Source organism: Erinaceus europaeus, chromosome 22 (assembly GCF_950295315.1).
Source record: "Erinaceus europaeus chromosome 22, mEriEur2.1, whole genome shotgun sequence".
Taxonomy (NCBI): Eukaryota; Metazoa; Chordata; class Mammalia; order Eulipotyphla; family Erinaceidae; genus Erinaceus; species Erinaceus europaeus.
Genome location: NC_080183.1, coordinates 11,656,654 through 11,665,436, shown reverse-complemented (window position 1 = coordinate 11,665,436; position 8,783 = coordinate 11,656,654). Strand labels below are relative to the sequence as shown.

General features: G+C 37.9%; 1 pseudogene; it reads right to left on the bottom strand.

Moving 5' to 3' along the window:
• Positions 1–478: 478 nt before the first annotated feature.
• On the bottom strand, positions 479–1,079 carry LOC103110089 (large ribosomal subunit protein eL31-like; annotated as a pseudogene).
• Positions 1,080–8,783: the final 7,704 nt, after the last annotated feature.

Here is an 8,783-nt window from a genome sequence, read left to right as displayed (position 1 = left end):
ATTTCTCCCCCCCCCCCGATAAGGCGGGTGTACACAACACTCTCTCCCCACATCTAAAGATTTTTTTCCACCATCACGCACCAGGACGCAGGTACCCCTCCATCCCAGCTTTTTGCCTCCCTCCCCAGAGCCCTTTTGCTTTCGTGCAATACAGGACACCCAGTCCAAGTTCCACATTATGCTTTTGTCCTTAAATGAACATTTCCACAAGATAATAAATGATGCTGTTTTTCCTGCCCTTCAAAATACTTGACATCAGCAACTGGGAACTGGGTGTGGATAGGAAGTGATTCTTAGGTGACTGTGATTCTCAATTTCTCTCTTACAACAATCATTCACCTTTCCATCCCACCCAGGTGAATATCTAAATAGATTTTAATAATCTTCTCCTTCAAATTAATAATGCATAACAATCAGTCTCTCTTTTTTTCTCTCTCTCTCTCTTCTCTCTCTTTTCACAGAACAAATTCAAGAGGACAGGAGATAATGAAAGATTCTTGGTAAAGGTTGTCTCTTTGGACTTCTCATTACCATGAACAATCCTTTTAGGGAGATTTGGTAACTATTCCCATATAACCCTAAGGAAGAATAAAAAATAAGCACACCTATTTCTTAGTGTGAAGAGAGTTTTCTTTTCTTTCCTTTTTTTTTTTTTTTTGGTTTTGTAACATGATTTGACAATTAATATTTAGTTCTCATCCACATTGACTGTAAACTTTTGAAAGTGGTGACAGGTACATAGGTAACCAGCGCATACAGCTTGGTGAATCTTCATCCTCGTTGCGTTTTCTGGATAACCGTACCCGGATAAGGTAGGGGACATTCCTTACTCCTTTGGCCCAGACAGCTTTGTTGAGACTGGTGTCCGTGCGCACATCTGGAGTGCCCATCTCCTTCATGGCGAATTTCCGCATCTCGCTGAGTGCCCGAGGAGCAAGTTTCTTGAAGCCCATGCCATGGATGTGTCTGTAGAAACTGATGGTGTAACCCCGCGTCGCCACCTCGTCCATGGCAGATCTGCTCCTTCTTCTCGCCCCTTCTTCTCGCCCCTTCTTCTCGCCCTTCTTTTCAGGAGCCATTCTGCAGGGCCTAGACAGGAAGGGCAGAACGCGAGGGATTCGCGAGGAGAGTTTTCATATGTGGCTTGGGCTTTTTGAGATGGCAAGATGGACATTATTCTTTTTTCTATTTGTGTGATGCTGCTTTTTCTGCTGCATGAGAATCCTGACATTCCTTCCTAAGGAGCGAATCTGCTATTTTTTTGTTAGGGTCCTGTTTGTACTTGCACATTACATAATTAGTAAGTGCACAAGTTATTAAATTGATTGAAGTAGGGAATATGAATGTTTTCCTGTCTTTTGATTAATGAATGAATCTATAAATGAATTTGGCAGGGCTGAGAGAGATTGAGAAGGGAAGGAAAGATAGAGAGGGAGAAAGAAAAGGAGGCACTTGCAGCACTGCTTCACCTCTCTTGAAGCTTCCTGGGGGAAGCCTCAGTGCACATGGTAATATGTGCACTGAACAAAATGTACTACCACCCAGCCCCTGATGCTACTATTTTTAAAAAGTTCATTTAACATATTTTTATTACCTATATGTAGCTTTGTAACTTACATACAAAGACTTGCATTAATTATAAATTTATGAGATATGGTCATTTAAAGTAGTTTTGCAAATAAATTCTAACGAATATCTCCAACCCTTGCATTTCAATGGAAAATATCTAGCATCGGAATTACATTATATGTTAAGAAGACTGCAGATTTTACTGCTGAATGACTAGAACTAATCAAGGTATAAAGAAAAAAGCTGTAAGCATGATAATAAAAAAACAATAAGGTTTAAAATAAATGAATGGGATGGACAGAAACGGAATCACTAAGCCGTGAGTAAAAGTTGAAAATCTAGAGATGTCTAAAACAAAGTCACAGAAAAATAATTAAATAGATTTAATGTTCAATTAAAGATCCTAAAATAGAACCTTCAGTTTATTTGTTCCTAACATTTTACCTGCTTCTTTTAACAATATTTATTAAAATACTAAAGTCCCAAAACCTAGATATACACCAGTTTCTGTGAGAGAGAGACTATGTTCACACGTATCCATAAACTACTGCAAAATATATACCTGAAAGCAGAAGTACACTAGAGTTTGCAGTGAGTACCTCCCTAACACTTACTCTCCACTATTCCAAGCTTTGGGTCCATGATTGCTCAACAATTTGTTTCGCTTCATATGTTAACTCTCTTTTCAGTCATCAGGTTCCAGATGTCATCAGGATGCCGGCCAGGCTTCCCTAGACTGAGGACCCCACCAACGTGTCCTGGAGGTCCGCTTCCCCAGAGACCCACCCCACTAGGGAAAGAGAGAGGCAGACTGGGAGTATGGACCGACCAGTCAACGCCCATGTTCAGCAGAGAAGCAATTACAGAAGCCAGACCTTCTACAACCCACAATGACCCTGGGTCCATGCTCCCAGAGGGATAGAGAATGGGAAAGCTATCAGGGGAGGGGGTGGGATATGGAGATTGGGTGGTGGGAATTGTGTGGAGTTGTACCCCTCCTACCCTATGGTTTTGTTAATTAATCCTTTCTTAAATTAAAAAAAATACTACAAGTATTGTTTACCCAGTTTATATTTTCCAAAATTAAGGGAAATATGTTGATTCTTAAATGCAAAGAATTACAATCTTTATATCTTTACACTGATGAATAACTTAACCGAAAGCCTAGTGTAAGACACCTGTTTTATTTCAATTTGTTTTCTAGGTCATATTAGAAAATATCAATGTTGCCAACACCCATGTCCAGTGGAGAAGTAATTACAGAAGCCAGACCTCCCACCTTCTGTACTTCATAAGAATCTTTGGTCCATATTCTCAGAGGGATAAAGAATAGGGGAATTTCCAATGGATGGGAGGGTATATGGAACTCTGGTGGTGGTAATTGTATAGAATTATAGCCCTCTTACCCCCAGAGTCTTGTCAAATCATTATTAAATCATTAGTAAAATAAATTTTTTAAAAAACTACCCAGAAAATAAAATTGCTGGATCCCATGAAAAAAAATATATCAATGTTACAGTGAGATTCCACTGTCTAACATTATATAAATCACTTACAATTCCCCACATATTTTATATAAATGAATTCATTCGTATTCTGATCTCCATGTAAACCTTATGTAATTATCTGTCTACATATGTAAATTAATAATTATCAAATTAACTCCTCTTCAATTAACTTACAGCTAATTATCAAGTCATTAGGTTATCCCTACACTCTTAGGAGAATCTAGATACTAGGTTATCCCTACACTCTTAGGAGAACTCTGGAAAGTCATTACAAATTGTCATGTTCTGTGGGACAGAGAAATTTTCACAGAACATTGAAGGGTATGATTCAGGAGGTGGTGCAGTGAACAAAGCACAATGGACTCTTAAGCATAAGGTCCTTAATTTGATCCCAGGCATCATAAATGCTAGACCAATGCCCTGGTTCTCTCCCCCCCATAACTCTTTCACTAGTAAATAAATCTTTAAAAGTGTCATCAAAGAAGTGTAATCTCTTTTTATAGCTCCACCAACTTGTGGTACAAATGAAGCTCACACAGCTTTAATATTCCTGTGAAAATGATTCTGCCCTTACCACTGGGCTTTTTCAATACTTAGATACCAGTCATCAGCCTGTGTGATGTGTAGAAAATACTCCAGGGGGTTTGATCAACCAAGAGGTCATTTCTACTTACTATAAATTCACAGAGAATAACAGAGAAAACATGTTATGGCTATCTGAGGGCTGTCTGCTACTGCAGTGACCTGTGCTGGCTCCGGTAGTTACTGAAGTTGACAATACCATTAGCTGGCCATAGGAGTTGTCAGACTATAGCTGCAATGGCCAGTTGTGTGTTCATGCATGTGCACATTGTGTGTGTGTATACGTATGTGTACATTTACAGATGTATATATAAGAAACAGTTCCCATGGTGAATTCATCTTATGAAGAATGATTTCCAATGTAAGTTGGAAAACAGTCAAATATTAAAGTATTTTATTTTATTTTCCTTGCTTATTGGGTAGAGACTATATTTTACTCTAATTCCTATTAATTTATAGGAATTCATTTGAATACGATCCTTTTGTAAGATAAAAAAACATTTTATGGAGGGATTATTAAAATTAAACTGTGGGTATATCTTCCCAGAGAATATTTATAGCCCGCCTATATGCTAGCCACCAAGCTCAGACAAAAATGACTAAAGTCGGGGAGTCGGGCTGTAGCGCAGCGGGTTAAGTGCAGGTGGCGCAAAGCACAAGGACCGGCGTAAGGATCCCAGTTCAAGCCCCCAGCTCTCCACCAGCAGGGAAGTCACTTCACAAGCAGTGAAGCAGGTCTGCAGGTGTCTGTCTTTCTCTCCCCCTCTCTGTCTTCCCCTCCTCTCTCAGTTTCTCTCTGTTCTATCCTACAACAGTGACATCAATAACAACAACAATAACTACAACAATAAAACAACAAGGGCAACAAATGGGAATAAATAAATATTTTTTTAAAAAAATAGTAGTCATATCTGTGACCTTGGAAGAACTACAGTAGTTTCCAGTGGAGGGAAATGAAGTACAGAACTCTGGTGATGGGACTGGTTATCTCATAATTTTGGAAATCAATATTAAATCACTAATAAAAAATGAAAAAGGAAACACTGTGGTTTCATTTAAGTCTATCTCTTACATCAAATTTTTAAAAATTATTTCCTGTTTCCTGTTTCAGTTGAATGTACTACTGTGATATCCTTTTATCATTTGTTATTAAATAAGTCGATTTTTCAGTTTTTTAAATGAAGATCAATACATATTTTTGAGGTTAGAGAAATTAACTAGTATTAGTAGCTTATCTGGGTTGTTTAAAATCACAGCGATACTTTGCCAACATTTAGTTTGACATAAATTCTACTTTCACTTCCCTATTGTAGAATCAGGGACAGGAAGGGTTCACACTGGGGCTAATGCATTAAGTAATGGACAGTGACCATCACTATCAACCTAGGCTCTGTCACTAGTTAAAACAATCAAGGTCCTCCAGACTTCTAAGGAGCCTTAACAAATTAGCATGATTACTTTGAGTGATTTTAAAGAGACTGTACTCCAAATCACACAGTTTAAGAACACTAGTGGTTGTTGCTGTAGTGGCCGGTTAAATAGATGAAAATATACAAAAGTGAGGTTTTGAGTGGTCAACCATAAGTAATCTGAAGCTGTGTTCATGTGCCAAAGGTTTGAGTGTTTTGAATGGGATCACTAAAGCAATTACATTGTGTATGTCCTGGCTACTCAGCAATGACAAGCCAGCAAATGAAAGTCCCCGTTAGCAATACTTTGTATGTGTTTTGAATCACAGTCTCATCAGTGTTCAATTCTGCTCAAAAACCTATGGCCATGTCATCCTTTCCAACAGTCTTCTGCCCTCCGAAACGAGGAATTTCTAAATTAAAATCTTTGTCAATTCATGTCTTGAGGATTATTAGAAAAATACATTAAAGCATACCGGCAAGCCAAAATGCTGAGACTCAACTACTTAAAACAAAAAGATAAAATATAAAATGGCAGGAGGGGAGTTGGGTAGTAGCCGCAGAGGGTTAAGCGCAAGTGGCGCAAAGCCAAGGACCAGGGTAAGGATCCCGGTTCAAACCCCCGGCTCCCCACCTGCAGGGGGAGTCGCTTCACAGGCGGTGAAGCAGGTCTGCAGGTGTCTTTCTCTCCCCCTCTCTATCTTCCCCTCCTCTCTCCATTTCTCTCTGTCCTATCCAACAGCAATGATATCAACAACAACAACAATTATAACTACAACAATAAAACAAGGGCAACACAAAGGGAGTAAATAAATATAAAAATTAAAAAAATATATATATATATATGAATGGGAATGATCTGCTTCCCCTCCCCATTTTGTAAAAATGAGACTGTGCATCTGACTGATTGCCAAGACATCTTCTGTTGTTGTTGTTCACTATTACTTGGAGAGCTATTATTTTCTTTTCTCCATGAAGTATTGCAAAGGGAAATTATAGTTAAATAGATTCAATTGGCTGTTAAGTGAAATGATTAGCAAGCCTTGGGAAAATTAATTACTGATAATAAAGGACATGTCCATTTCTCATGTTGTGTGGGTTTTCCTTGTTATTTCTGTGAGAATCCTGCAATTACAGGTAGTCGCTTAACAAAAACTGTGATTCCATGTGTGTGTTCCAGTTTCCAAAAAGGCAAGTACAGTGTACTGGGAACACATTTGCTTTTAAATGTTAAATTAAATTTACTGTGAAAAGGTAATACAATTTCCCTCAAGTTCTTCTAAATTAATATTTAATATTGTGTACTTGCTGTTAAAAATTGGTTCTAATGTGGGTTTATTAAAAGATAAGAGGGAAATACAAAAATTAAGTGTTTGGTGTTTTTCTTGGCTAATGCTTTTTTCTCTGAGCATTAGTTCAGTGAAACCATTGCAAGGCCTGCTGGTCAGATGCTGAAAGAATAAGGTTTTTACGATCTCCATGCCAGTAGGAGATATGGCTCCCACATGGTTTGAAAGCTTCAAGTCTCTAGTCATTTAAGCAACTGAAAGATCCAGCATTATGAAAAATAGCTCTCAAGGAATGAGTTCTTTTGGTGGTCATTTGGCAAACAGTATAAAGACCCTCAACTTGCATTTGATCTAGAAATAAAGATATTGCTGGTCACGTTTCTCCAAATCAGATTCCCCATTTGTGGCTTGAATCAATTAAACTAGAGACAACTCCTCAGCCTGTGAATGTTTCCTACAAAAGAATTTCATTAAAATGCAATGTTCTTCATATTTTCATAATGTTATGTTAACATTCTCATACTGAGCATAATGATAGGCTTACCCAATGTGTTTAGACACTTGCTAACATGCGTATCTATTGCTTTATATGCTTCATGAGAAGATGAGCCAGGAGTTAGATCATCCATGAGCTCAAAGGAAACTCATTAGGTATTCCATGTAAGAAACATATGGCAAAGTAAAGAGCATTGCATTCTGTGGAGATCGCCCTACTCTTCTTCAGAATGAGACAGAGAAGGATGGTTCATTCTTTTGTAAAATTTACTTTACTAGAATGGGTATATATTTTAATAATCAACATGGCAGTTCATGTTATAATTGCAGTCACTCATAACACTTAACCTAGAAACTCTTTTTTTAAATCTTAGGTTTTCATTTCATTTCACTTCATTTCACTTCACTTTATTTCATTTCATTTCATTTCATTTAGAGAGATACAGAAAGACATGAGCAGACTGTTCATCTCTGGCTTATGGTGGTACTAGGGAATGAACCTGGTATTTCTGTGCCTCAGGTATGGTAATCTTTTGCATGACCATTATGCTTTCTCTATTTATGGGCTTTTAATTGTTATGATTCGGCATGATATTTTACACCTATCGTGTTATCATATAAACTAGATACGGAAGTTCCCTGAGTTTACAGCTGCTATAGAATTTATCTCCCTGTAGCTAAACCTTACATAAAGTAGCATAAGAAATACTCACTTAAAAATAAATAAATAAGGTCAGATGATGGCACACCTGGTTGAGTGGCCATGTTATAATGCTCAATGAATTGGGTTCGGGCCCTAGCTCCCTACCTGCCGGGGGAAAGCTTAGCGAGTCAAGTAGGATTGCATATCTCTCTCTCTCTCTCTCCCTTTTCAATTTCTGGTTGTCTCTATTCACTATAAATAAAGATAACTTTTAAAAAAAAAATGTCCCCTGAATAAGATTTTGAATAAGATTCATTTTGTTTTGAGACTGTAAAACAACCTCACTCATGCATGGGATCTAAGAAACACAGCAAAGGGAAATACAGAGTGAAACTGAAATGAAATGACGTCTTTGCTGACAGATCTAGGGACTCAATGGAGGAAGAAGAGCCCTCTGAGGGGCCATTGGGGATCTCAGGGCCTGTGACAGAGACAGAAGACAAATTTGGTGGAGCATGGAATGTATTTACACCTAGCTGGAGGCAAAGGAGTGAAACTGCATGACACTGTAACACTGTAAATCAACATTTCCTCAATAAAGTGATATAGAAAAAGGACTGCAGAATATTATTTGTACAATATTTACTTATTCAGTCATTCACGAGAAAGAACTAGAGCATCACTCTGACACATGTGATGCTGACGACTGAACTTGGGAATCTCATGCTTGAGAATCTGATACCTTATCCACTGTGCCAACTCCCCGGCCACTGTATAATACTCGAAGAATCAATTTCTGCCTGTTGGATATAAATATATAAATATGATTGGTACTTCTTAAACATTCTTTCTCAAAATAATTATGACAGACATGTAGAAAGAGACTAAAAGAAATATCAAACATTGGGAAGTCATGAGGGATTTTTTTTTTTTGCTTTTTATACTTGATAATGTATTTTATTTATTTTACAATAAATTATTTCTTTTAAAAATATCTTTATTTATTTATTTATTGGGTAGAGACAGCCAGAAATTGTGAAGAAAGGGGGTGACAGAGAGAGGGGGAGGGACAGAGAGACACGTGCAACACTGTATCACTGCTTGTGAAGCTTTCCCCCTGCAGATGGGGGGCTGGGGGCTCGAACCCGGGTCTTAATAATAAAATAAAATTAAGTACTGCTGAAGTCTGGCTTAAGGATTTGAACATGGAACGTCTCAGGTATCAGGCAAACAAGTTGGTGCTCTGACAGGTTGAACTATTTCCCCCACTCCCTTAATTTTATTTTAT